Genomic DNA, 12,722 nt, shown 5'->3' on the forward strand with positions numbered 1-12,722 from the left:
CTGGGACGGTTCAACTTCACCTTGACCTACCGGCCTGGCTCCAGGAATGTGAAGGCCGACGCCTTGTCCCGGCAGTTCGCTTCCCCAGTGGAGGACTCAAGAGATGCAACCATTCTGCCATCTTCCTGTGTCGTGGGAGCAGCTAGATGGGAGATTGAAAGGGTGGTCCAGGAGGCCCAGGAGGACCATCCAGCGGCTCAGGATTGTCCACCAGACCGGCTGTTCGTTTCCCCCGATGTTAGATCTCCAGTGCTCCAGTGGGGACACACGTCCAAAGTTGCCTGCCAGGTTTTCATCGGACTCTGGCCCTAATTCGACAACGCTTCTGGTGACCCACTATGTCCGCAGACACGAAGGAGTATGTCTCAGCTTTTTCCGTCTGTGCCCACAGCAAGGCCTCACATCAGGCCCCTGCTGGCCTTCTTCGCCCACTTCCCATTCCCCACCGGCCCTGGTCCCACATTGCGGTGGATTTTGTGACTGGTCTCCCACCATCAGACGGGAACGACACTATTCTGACCATCGTTGACCGTTTCTCTAAGGCTGTGCACTTTGTCCCCCTGCCTAAACTACCTTCTGCCCTCGAGACTGCCACTCTTCTCACCCAGCATGTTTTTAGGCTGCATGGTATCCCTCAGGATATTGTTTCAGACAGGGGTCCGCAGTTTTCCTCCCAAGTTTGGAAGGCCTTTTTTTCGGGCATTAGGGGCGTCGGCCAGTTTGTCCTCTGGGTACCATCCCCAGACCAATGGCCAGACGAAGCGGGCAAATCAGGACCTGGGAACGGCTCTTCGTTGTGTTGCCTCTCGAAACCCAGCCTCGTGGGCTCTTCATCTGCCGTGGGTTGAGTACGCCCACAACTCCCCGGAGTTCTCTGCCACAGGTATGTCACCCTTTATGGCTTCCAACGGCTTCCAACCTCCCCTTTTCCCGGTTCAAGAGAGAGAGGTGGCAGTTCCCTCGGTACAGGGGCATCTTCGGCGAGCCCGCAGAGTCTGGCGTGAAGCCCGGGCAGCTCTTACCCGCACCTCCGCCCGGAACCAGAGGATGGCGGATCGTCATCGACGACCAGCTCCGGATTACCAACCGGGCCAGAAGGTTTGGCTTTCCTCCCGTGACATCCCTCTTAAAACGGATTCTCGGAAACTCACTCCCAGGTACATTGGACCTTATGAGATAGAACGGGTCATCAATCCTAGTGTGGTTAGGCTTAAGTTGCCTCTTGCCTTGAAGGTGCACCCCACTTTTCATGTGTCACTCCTTAAGAGAGTTTCCTGCAGCCCTCTTTGCCCTCCGACCAAACCCCCCCGGCACATCGACAACCACCCGGCCTTCACTGTACGGAGGTTGCTGAAGGTTCGAAGGTGGGGCCGTGGATACCAGTATTTAGTGGATTGGGTGGGGTATGGGCCAGAGGAGCGACAATGGGTTTCTCACTCGCTCATTTTGGACCCAAAACTCTTGAGAGACTTTTATGTCCGTTTCCCGGATAGTCCTGGTAGGCCGCCAGGAGGCGTCCTTTGAGGGGGGGGTACTGTTATGTTTTGCATGGGGCTTTTGTTGTTTTTGTGTTTTACTTGTTGTGTGCTCCTTTTACCCCTCACTACTCTGTCTGTCTGTCTCTGCAGGGCTGGTGTGTGACAGGGGGGCGTGGCTGGTTACTCCTGGCTGCAGATGAGGCACACCTGTCCCCACTCACTTGATTACCTGCTCTTTAAGAGCCTGGCCCTCACCTCACTTCTCTGCCAGAGTATTTGTCATGCTGTCCCGTGGTCCGGAGTGCCTTTCTGCAGCCTGGAGTCTGTTGCAGTAGTTTAAGGAGTTATTTTTGAGTTTTGGTCGGGAACGTTTTCCCGCAGCTTTGTTTTGGATTACTACGGCCAGCCAAGCTCCCTGTCGTCAGTACCTGCCTTGGATTACCTTGTTAATTAAACTCTTTCCCAGTAGTATCTAAATGTCAGTTACATTACATTACATTGCATTTAGCTGACGCTTTTATCCAAAGCGACTTACAATAAGTGCGTTCGACCAACAAAATACAAACTTGAAGAAAACAGAATCATATAAGTACATCAGGTTTCATAGAGCTAAAACATTTCAAGTGCTACTCAACTGGCTTTAGATAAGCCAGTCCTTTGTTAGTATATAAGTGCTCTGTTAATAGTTCTATCGCTCGAAGTGGAGTCGAAAGAGATGAGTTTTCAGTCTGCGCCGGAAGGTGTGTAAGCTATCTGCTGTCCTGATGTCAATGGGGAGCTCATTCCACCATTTTGGAGCCACGATAGCAAACCCACATGTTTTTGCTGATGGGAACTTGGGTCCCCTTCGCAGCGAGGGTGCAGCGAGTCGTTTGGCTGATGCAGAGCGGAGTGCACGTGCTGGGGTGTACGGTTTAACCATGTCCTGGATGTAGGAAGGGCCAGATCCATTCGCAGCATGGTACGCAAGTACCATTGTCTTGAAGTGGATTCTAGCAGTTACCGGAAGCCAGTGGAGGGAGCGGAGGAGCGGCGTGGTGTGGGAGAATTTAAGAAGGTTGAAGACCAGACGAGCCGCTGCATTCTGGATGAGCTGCAGAGGTCGGATGGCACATGCAGGTAGACCAGCCAGGAGGGAGTTGCAGTAGTCTAGGCGTGAGATGACGAGAGCCTGGACCAGAACCTGCGTCGCTTTCTGGGTCAGCTGGGGACGTATCCTCCTGATGTTGTAGAGCGTGTATCTGCAGCAGCGGGTTGTAGCAGCGATGTTTGCAGTGAAGGACAGGTTGTTATCTAGGGTCACACCCAGATTCCTTGCAGTCTGAGTCGGGGAAACAACAGAGGTGCCGATGTTGATAGTCAGGTCAAGAGTGGGACAATCTTTTCCCGGAAGGAAAAGCAGTTCAGTCTTGTCAAGGTTGAGCTTGAGGTGATGAGCAGACATCCACTGAGAGATGTCAGCTAGACAAGCAGAGATGCGTGCGACGACCTGGGTCTCTGAGCGGGGAAAGGACAGGATTAATTGGGTGTCGTCAGCGTAGCAGTGGTATGAAAAAAAACTCACCCATTTTTCTATATGTATTGCAATTTCAAATATTTCTTTATTTGTACTGTTGGCTGAACAAGATTTTCTACATCAAATTCTATCAATGCATGAACGTCAGTAAAATTCATTAGGTTTACATTTTTTGAAGTTTGCCTTAAAACTATCCAAAATGTCCATACTTGGGTTAATATTCCTCAAAGAAAACAAAAAGGTTTTGCCGAGATAAATGCCTTACATTTAGGAGAGATGGATTGTAAATATATTTCCAGAGATTAAAGTGGTACATTTGAGAGACCAAACTTCTCTAAGATATGTGCACAGCATATGAATATATGGCAAATCATTTCATTTTCTTTAGCTTTCCCTATTGACCAGATCGCTTTACTTTGCAAGGTGGGATCAATTTCATCAGGTCACAGATGCTATCTCTCCGTGTGTTATGACTGCAGTGGATAAACTATACTTTGCAGTCAGTTAAGAACTCCTTCCCCACCTCTCTGAAGAAGGAGGCCTTCAGTGATTTGTTATCCCGGGGGACTCCCGAGGCAGTGGCAAGGTACCGACAGGCCCGAAGGGCAGCAGCCTCAGCTGTGGCAAAGCAGCGGGTGTGGGAGAAGTTTGGAGAAGACATGGAAAAGGACTTTCGGGCAGCACCAAAGTTGTTCTGGAAAACTGTCCGGCACCTCAGGAGGGAGAAGCAGGGAACCATCCAAGCTGTGTACAGTAAGGATGGGACGTTGTTGACCTCAACTGATGGAGTGTTAGGGCGTTGGAAGGAACACTTTGAGGAACTCCTGAACCCGACAACTCCGCCCTCTATGTTAGAGGCAGAGCTAGAGTGTGACGGGGGATCAATACCAATCTCCCGGGGGGAGGTCACTGAGGTAGTCAAACAGCTCCACAGTGGCAAAGCCGGGTGGATGAGATCCACCCAGAAATGCTGAAGGCTCTGGGTGTTGAGGGACTGTCATGGTTGACACGTCTCATCAACGTTGCGTGGAAGTCGGAAACAGTACCGAAGGAGTGGCAGACCGGGGTGGTGGTTCCCCTTTTCAAAAAGGGGGATCAGAGGGTGTGTGCCAATTACAGAGGCATCACACTACTCAGCCTCCCGGGGAACGTTTACTCTAAGGTGCTCGAAAGGAGGGTCAGGCCGATTGTCGAACCTCAGATTGAGGAGGAACAATGCGGATTCCGTCCTGGTCGTGGAATGACGGATCAGCTTTTTACTCTCGCAAGGATCCTGGAGGGGGCCTGGGAGTATGCTTATCCGGTCTACATGTGTTTTGTAGACTTGGAGAAGGCGTATGACCGAGTTCCCAGGGAGTTACTGTGGGAGGTGCAGCGGGAGTATGGGGTGAGGGGGTCTCTACTCAGGGCCATCGAATCTCTGTACTCCCAAAGCGAGAGCTGTGTCCGGGTCCTCGGCAGTAAGTCGGACCCATTTCCGGTGAGGGTTGGCCTCCGCCAGGGCTGCGCTTTGTCACCAATCCTGTTTGTAATATACATGGATCGGATTTCGAGGCCTAGTCGTGGGGGAGGGGGTCTGCAGTTCGGTGGACTAAGGATTGCACCACTGCTTTTTGCAGATGATGTGGTTCTAATGGCTTCATCGGTCTGCGACCTTCAGCACTCACTGGATCGGTTCGCAACCGAGTGTGAAGCGGCTGGGATGAGGATCAGCACCTCCAAATCTGAGGCCATGGTTCTCAGCAGGAAACCGATGGACTGTCCGCTCCAAGTAGGGAATGAGTCCTTACCCCAAGTGAAGGAGTTCAAGTATCTCGGGGTCTTGTTCTCGAGTGAGGGAACAATGGAGCGTGAGATGGGCCGGAGAATCGGAGCAGCGGGAGCGGTACTGCAGTCGCTTTACCGCACCGTTGTGACGAAAAGGGAGCTGAGCCAGAAGGCAAAGCTCTCTGTCTACCGGCCATTTTCGTTCCTACCCTCACCTATGGTCATGAAGGATGGGTCATGACCGAAAGAACGAGATCGCGGATACAAGCGGCCGAGATGGGTTTCCTCCGCCGGGTGGCTGGCGTCTCCCTTAGAGATAAGGTGAGAAGTTCGGTCATCCGGGAGGGACTCGGAGTTGAACCGCTCCTCCTTCGCGTCGAAAGGAGCCAGTTGAGGGAGGTGTTCCAGGCACGTCCAGCTAGGAGGAGACCGAGGGGTAGACCTAGAACCAGGTGGAGGGACTATATCTCTTCGCTGGCCTGGGAGCGCCTTGGGACCCCCCAGTCAGAGCTGGTTGATGTCGCCAGGGAAAGGAACGTTTGGGGCTCTCTGCTGGAACTGCTACCCCCGCGACCCGACCACGGATAAGCGGGAGAAGATGGATGGACAATTTAAGACCCAGAACAACATACTATCATAATCATCTTTGATAGATTTTGGACATTGTGAACTAATGCAACGGACAGATTGATACCACCAGAATAATACCAAACTCTAAGTCTTTTTTTTACCTATTGTCCATTATGTTCCATTGTTGTTTCGGACGTGTAATTAACTAAAGTTTTGTTGTTTATTGTTGTCAGACAATGATACTACAGATTATTCAATTATTATTTAAATATTTCGTTTAGTTATTGCATTCATTTGTATAGTACTGTATCATGTCTGTATCATCTTTTGTTTCATTTGTATTTTCTTTGGTTTTACACGCTTGAAAAAAAATAATAAACTAAACTAAACTAAACTAGGATAGACTTCAACTTTTAATGCATTTAAATGTGTAAACTCCAATAACTACTTGCATGAATGATATTATTATAAACAAACCAGAGTCCATTATGACTACAGGTGTTATTTGATGTGTGAAAAACAGAAGGCAGGCAAAGCTCTGCAGCCTAAACGGTTACTTATCAGCTGTCCACTTCCAAAAATGTTGTCGAGCAGCTCCATTATCTGTCTTCTTCGCTGCTCAACTGCCTGGCAACAACAGGCTCCTGGTCTGGGATCTGTGGCTGCTCTGCAATAAGCTCTCAGGCTTTACCTCATTTCAGAGGCACGGTGACAATGCAGACAGGCTATCAGCGTCGTGCCACACTCATGATTAGTGTTTGGCTTTGTGTAGAACAGAGGCACCGGGACAGGAGACCAGGGCTTTCACAAGTTTAACTGCGCCCTCATGAGTGCTAATCTCAGACAGCCTGATGCTATCTGGGAGCCAGACGGCCAGTCAGGCGTTCAGAGGAGAGAGACAGAGGCTCGCAAAGAGAAACAAGCACAGGGTCACGTGAATGACGTCACTCCCATCTGCAGAAACATCATCCATTTAAAGGCGTCACAAATACTGTCCAAAAACGCTTTGAACACCTGTACTGTGTGAAGTTAGCCGACATGAAAATAAACCCAGGAGGAGTTGGTGTTGGCAGATAAAAACAAGAGGTGAGGTTTCTGAGTCACAGGCTGCATGTCTCTTTCTGCACAATGACTACTATGATATATCTTAAATGATCAGTGGTGTAAAGTAACTAAGTACATACACTCAAGTACTGTACTTGAGTATTTAAGGTGTTGCTCCTTTGTACTTCTACTCCATTACAATGTATTGAATACCTTTAGTTACTTTACAGATTCAGACATCTCATATATTATTCTGAAATGGACCAATCTGCACAATGACTACTTTTACTTTTGGTACTTCATGTATATGTTGATGCTAATACTTTTGTACATGTACTTGAGTAACATTTTGAATACAGGACTTTTACTTGTAACACTCAGGTACTTCTACTTTTACTGAAGTACAAGATCTGAGTACTTCTCCCACATCTGTAAATCATTAAGCAACTTTTGCTACAGTTGATGTGAGTGAAAAGCTTTGAACACCTGTACTGTGTGAAGTTAGCCGACATGAAAAGAAACCCAGGAGGAGTTGGTGTTTGCGCAGCAGACTAAAACATGAGATGAGGGTTCTGAGTCGCTGAGTCACCGTCTGTGTCTTTCTTGGCTCCACACACTCCGCTGTACACCTTTCTTCCCCTGGGCTCCGCAGCAGCATGCAGCACCTTTGGGTGAGGTCAGCTGCAGGACAACAGATTCTCAGTCTGACATGTCCTTTCAATCAATCAATGTTTATTTATATAGCCCAATATCACAAATGTTACATTTGTCTCAGTGGACTTCACAGTGTGTACAGAATATCAGTATGACAATACGACACCCTCTGTCCTTAGACCCTCACATCGTACAAGGAAAAACTTCCAAAGAAAACCCACAGTTTAAAGGGAACATGGGAGAAACCTCAGGGAAAGAACAGAGGAGGGATCCCTCTCCCAGGACGGACAGACGTGCAATAGATGCCGTGTGTAAATTGAAGAGATAATACATTTCACAGCATAGGTAGTCCAGATGTTTGGAAATGCATGTGTCTTTCTTCTCACCTGGGCCCCATGTGCAGAAAAACAGGTTCCTTTGAGTGTGTGTGTGTGTGTGTGTGTGTGTGTGTGTGTGTGTGTGTGTGTGTGTGTGTGTGTGTGTGTGTGTGTGTGTGTGTGTGTGTGTGTGTGTGTGTGTGTGTGTGTGTGTGTGTGTGTGTGTGTGTGTGTGTGTGTGTGTGTGTGTGTGTGTGTGTGTGTGTGTGTGTGTGTGTGTGTGTGTGTCTGGTCATGCAACCTGCAGAGTCGCAGCCGTTTAAAAAGTTCAAAGCTTTGAGTAATGTGCGTCTGATTCGCCCCAACAATATGTTCACACAGACCCTGCAGAGAGGTGGCTGAATAACATGGATTATGGCTCTCTTTGAAGTGTTTCTTTAATGTGCCTGGGAGTGGATGTAAGACTGAAAGCCCTGACCAAGGTGCTCTTCACTACTCAGCAATCATCATGATGTGTTCTTCCATGATGTGCTTTGATTGTTTTTTAATAAACTATATTGCTTTGGTTTATCACACAGAGATGAGACACATTGGCGGCTGATGGAAAATATTTTTGGTGGGGCGGTTGATAGAGTGAGTAAAAAAAGATTTTTGGGGAGAAATGACCCCTTAAATTAGGACTTCTGGTGATGTAATGGCGCGTTTCCAGTGCAGCGCGGAGCTCGCTTTAATGCTGCGTTCAGACCGGACGCGATGCGAATATTCGCTTTGCTCTAAACGCTCCTATCGCATCGCTCGAGTTTCACCGCGGCTGCCAGCTGTGTTTACTCGCATCATTCAAACAAGACGCGCTGGCTCGGGAGCTACAACTACAACAAAATGAACATATTTGGCCGTGATTAAATTGTAATACACGTTTCAAAATGATGCCGACGTAACAACATACTGATACCGGTTAGTAAAAACCATGAATTAATGCTTTGACAAGTCTGCAGACAGACGGCAGGCGAAAAACCTTTTAGAATGCTTGTTCCCTGAATGGAGCTTGGCTAAGCTAACGCTATATATGCTCCGACCATCCACACTCACAACAACGGCCTACAGACATAAATAAACCAGCGACTGTATTCTCCATGACACAGACAGTCTGTGGTTTGTACTTGTGTAACTTTTGTCTAGTTTCTGAACAGATCGTATCTGTCCCCGGCTGTTTGAAGAGCAAGCATGGGAAACAAAAGATAGCATTTACCTGTTTGCATCCAGCTAGCCAAGTGAGAAGCCTTGTTGATACGTTGTCTTTTTCACGAGCCTGCTGTGATATATACAAATCGGGTTGGTCCGGTCCAAGGTCTTTAAGTATCAATTTATCTCCCAAACTTCTCCTTTCGAAAGGATTGGAGAGTAGCTCTTGGGCGGAATTGGGTGCGGACCGAGGTCCGGCGACTCCACCTGCACACCATTCTCATCCAAATACTGCGTCACCTTGGTCACTCACGAGTCTAAAAAACAACTCACGTCAACGCACGTAAGCAACATGGGCGCCAACGTGAGCGCCCTCGTGACCAAAATATTTGACGGCGCTGATTGGCTGAAATTATGTTTCGGCGGCACAGTTTACTATTGAGACTTTTGCAACGTGCTGGTTGCTGCTGTTTCGCTCGGGGGCTCTGCCCCGTAATGATAAACTAATGCCATGGGCAAGGCCAGGCAGGAAACAGGTGACTTATCAGTAACTTTAGACATCGTAACACAATTTTAAACGAGATTGTATTGTAGATTATACATTGTTGTGATACCAATTGTATGATATTTACCTTGTTCATTACAAATTAAAATATATATTTTTTTAAATATATATTTTTGATATTTAAAAACAAGGCTAATTGCAGTGTAAGTCCAGGCAGATTCTGATGGCGAACTGCTGTGACTTTATTTTCAGCTTGACAAAAACACACAAATACTGTGGCTTAACTTTGAATTGACAACGGTAGGTTTTTCTTTTGGCATCTGTGTGGAATGAATGAATGTCCTCACTGTTGAAGTGAAGTCTTGGCTTTTTAAAACGGCACGTTTTTTAAGGATGTCCCTCGTCAACCTCGTGACGATTGTAGAGATTGAACTAGAGCTACAGCTCACATGTAAGCTGATTGAGGCAATTCAAATTTTTTACCAGGGACTTACAATTGCTAAAAGCACACCAAAAAAAGATTGAACCATTCAATGTAAATACAGCATTAACCTTGTGAGCAGCCAAAAGACTATAGTGTGCCTATCACAGTATATCAAGTCGTACTCATGTAAGATTTTGTGATAAATAGAGATTCAAATTGGTGCTATCATTAAGCAAATACACTTACCAATGTTGACTTACAATATCTTATCACACAACCTTTCTACTAAAAAAGTGTCCATTTTAGCTTCCAGGAACACCATCTGTCATATCATAGGAGAGCATTTAGAAGGCGTCCACCTCCCTCAAAGCCGCTTCTCTACGTGAAAAATAATGCGCGTACCACCCAATTGTTCCTTGGTCAACGCGTAAACATCCCACCAAATGTCATGAATATCAGTCGAATAGTTGTTCTTTTATCTTGCACACTAAAAGACAACAAAAACTTACAAACCAACCCAACATCTTGGCACAGGTCATAATGGGTCCACACTGAACTTTAGCTCTCTTCAAATACACACACAAGGTCCTGCATATTATTGTATATGGTTAAAGTTTTTTGCAATTTCGAGACCCTTGTTTAAAATATGGCACCTAGAGCGCAGAGCAAGGGGGTCTGCTGTGTTATTTCTGTTCCAGACAGTATTGTCTACACTTAGATATTGGAAACAACTAATAACTCTGCTGTCAGCACCACACATCTACTGACGACCAGAAGCTGTCTGGGCTCCAGGAAGAGCCTTCAGGGTGCAGCGGAGGCCTCAGCCAGCCTGTCTGCTCAATGATCCGACGCTGTGTGAGCAGTTAGGTCGTTGCCTTATCTCGCTGTACACAGTCATTAAAAGACAATAGAGTCACGGAGAGCAGCTTCATGAGCGCAGAGCTCGGGAACTGCTTCTGTGGTTTACTGTCAGGTAAAAAGACGCACATTTGATGGATCCATTGTATCCTGGCCTAAATGAGAGAGTGTGATGCCATGTGTGCATATGTGACTGCTTAGTGTGCAAGGTGGGCCAGGCTGCTATTTCCTGCTGAGTGGGAGGGAGAGAATAATGCCGTTTATCTCTGCACAAATGAAGCGAGCTGTCTCCACCCTATCATGGGAGAAAAACTCCCACCAGCAAAAAAAAAAAAAAACACTCCGCAGTGAACTGCATTCGCTGCAATCCCCCGAGGAGGGAAAACCGAGCGGGAAAAAAAAAAAAAGGTCCACTCACTCCCACCAAAACTTCCTGGAGCCCGGGGCAGTCCTGGATCCGAACAGGTCTCCCTGACAACGGAGCTTTGTCTAGACAGAAACCAACGCTCCACTCACTGGATAGGAATTCAGTGAACCCACAGCCCCTCATTCTCACACCACCTTTAGCCTACCACTCTCACATGGCACCAAGCAACGCAGTCACAGTGCTCATTGTTACAATAATCCCGCATTTACACTCCAGCTAAATGCACCACCACGTCATGCATGAAAATAGCAGAAGTTGGTGCATTTTGCAAAAGAAAGTTCCCTCTTTTTTATTTCTAACTTGAAATATAAATAATGGCTTCAACTGTAACACACCCATCATATCTCGCTGGTTCTAAAAGCAAAATGGGATGCAAACAGTGTGTGAAGGGCGTGGAGGACTGCATGACATGTCAATCCAAGAGGCCAGCACACTTTTTTGACACGGTCCATTGCTCAAGCATAAACAGCAGCAACTCTTCCCCCCAGCTCTACAGTTACACACTGAGCTGACGATGGCAGGCCATTGCACCAAGGTTAACAACACAAAGTCCTCTCACCTTTTCCCCACTTCCCCACGCTCACATGCCTCACTAACACACACACCCACACACACAGTTGTCGTTTTACATGCAGACTAAGGTTGTCCAATATGTAATTGATGATATCCTACTCCTACAACAATGCTGTCCATTAGAACATTCAGTAGCAACAACAATTTAAAAGATAACAGTAACAAATATTGTTTTCCTGCAGGGCTGTAATATACGGTGGCCGAAAGGGGCCCAAAACAATTACAAACACACTGGACTTTCAAAAACGATAGATATAAAAACACAAATGTGTAAAAACTAGGGCTGTCAAACGATTACAATTTTTAATCAGATTAATCATAGCTTAAAAATTAATAAATCATGATTAATCACCATTTAAACTATGTCCAAAATATGCCATTTCTTTATGTATATTTTTGTGGGAATGGAAAGATAAACGAAAGAAGGCGGATATATCCATTTAACATACAGTATCTATGTTTATTATAAAAAATGTCTGCGTGTCAAAATGAAAGACAACCCACACACCTATCAATCATCTTAATTCATTACGTGTTGATTTCTATCAGCGGGGGAGTACTTCAGGAAAGTGGCTAGTGGAGTACTTCGTGACCACAGAGTGTGAACGTTGTGATCAGCTGTTTTAGCGCAGTTCTCCAGTGAAGGGGGGAGTCTCCCTCCGCAGCCGGTTGGCGTAGTTTTGGCACAGTTCCGTTGTACAGACCAACGTTAACAGCAGCCCTGTCTGTGCACACGGAGACCGACTCTGTCGTCCGGTGATCGAACCGCCTTCTGGAAAAGCTTCACAAGTACGTCGGTACGCAAATGCGCTTTGAGACACAAGTGACGGGACGCATTTCAGATTAAGCACATAACCTGTACCAGTTAGTTATGTGTTACCTGTACTACAGCAAAAGTATTCTCCGTCGGGACTTCCTGCAACAACACCACGCCGTTATCAAAGATGTTCTATTGAGAAGACGATCACTACGTGACAAAAGTTTTCAAAACCGTGGCTACTGAAATCAATCTTACTAACTGCTGTCTGTGCAATTTACTCCGTGAGAGTTGGCAGACTTTATTTTGCTTACTTTAACATCATTTTTCATGGTGGGGCTAAGCCATTTCTTGGTATGGGTGTAGCCTACCCCAGCCATACCCTGGCGCTGCCGCTGGTGGCAGGTATGGGGCGGGCCATTCTGCACATGCGTTAAATGCGTTAAATATTTTAACGCAATTAATTCAAAAAATTAATTACCGCCGTTAACGCGATAATTTTGACAGCACTAGTAAAAACGCATGCAGATGAAGAAACATCTTCACCAACTTAACCACACATGCACAGAATCTAGAAAGCATTCACCTACTTGGAGAGAAATGCACAGCGTTTACTGAAAGCGCTGCATAAACAAAACCCTACAAATACA

This window comes from Pseudochaenichthys georgianus, chromosome 4, assembly GCF_902827115.2.
Source record: "Pseudochaenichthys georgianus chromosome 4, fPseGeo1.2, whole genome shotgun sequence".
In the NCBI taxonomy this organism is placed as follows: Eukaryota; Metazoa; Chordata; class Actinopteri; order Perciformes; family Channichthyidae; genus Pseudochaenichthys; species Pseudochaenichthys georgianus.